This window comes from Penaeus japonicus, unplaced genomic scaffold (assembly GCF_977035675.1).
Source record: "Penaeus japonicus unplaced genomic scaffold, GWHDUDI00000001_assembly GWHDUDI00000025, whole genome shotgun sequence".
Taxonomy (NCBI): domain Eukaryota; kingdom Metazoa; phylum Arthropoda; class Malacostraca; order Decapoda; family Penaeidae; genus Penaeus; species Penaeus japonicus.
The window spans coordinates 16,149,033-16,149,956 of NW_028234427.1; positions in this window are offsets into that span (position 1 = coordinate 16,149,033).

The window sequence follows — 924 nt, forward strand, 5'->3', positions numbered from 1 at the left end:
AGACTCATTTTTTAGCCTCACACTAATAATTAAAACAGAAGACAATAAAAGTTAAAAATCTAGTTGCCACTTGGAAACTAAAACCCTGTCTCATGGCTTCTTTTCTAGTCCCGCTAGATATTATTGTTTTCCTTTGGTTCATTAAAGTAAGAGACTAAGTAAAGTACTGTATTTACATATTTTGATGGCTTTGGCCTGCACCTTCAGTGGGCCTTTATTTTGAAGATGACACGAGACTACAATAGAAGGTAGTAGTCCAGCCCCCACATCCCAGAACCCGCAGCTCTCTTCTACCCCAGGGTAGCCCTTACGGGCTGTGACCCCTGGTGTAGGGAGTCCAGTAAGTCTGGTGGCGTCCTGTTGGGCGCATACATTTCTCTTACCCCTAAATTTTTTTCCATATTTCTGTGTGAACTTTCCGGAGGCCTAACAGGAGTCTCCTTAATGTGAGCTCCTGTATTCGCTTTGGGTTTGTGGGCAGATAACTTACGCGTCCCTCGCACTAGGCAGGTTCGGCTTAACGCTTTTTTTAAAACTTGAAAGACTTGGTTTTTTTTTTATTTTATCCTCTCTTAGCTATTGGGAATAGGTTGATCCAACAGTTAAGGGAAAAGGTAGTCCTCTCAGGACAACGGGCTTTGGCCCAGGGTTCGGACCTGGTCCGACACCCAGTATGATTGATACCCCGGCTACCCTTCTTCCTCCCCATGGAGGAGGGGCGACTCCAAAACTCTCTACGACAAATTTGACCACTAAAGGAACCCCGACCAATGACCGACCCAGACGACACATTGATATCCCTCCCCAGAACGCAAGGTGCGTGAACATCCGTTGCATGAATGAAAATCAATCCTTGCAGAACGTCAACCCCTTTATCATTAAGAAGGTCCTTGATGGTCAAGTGGAAGGCGGGTTTGATTTTGT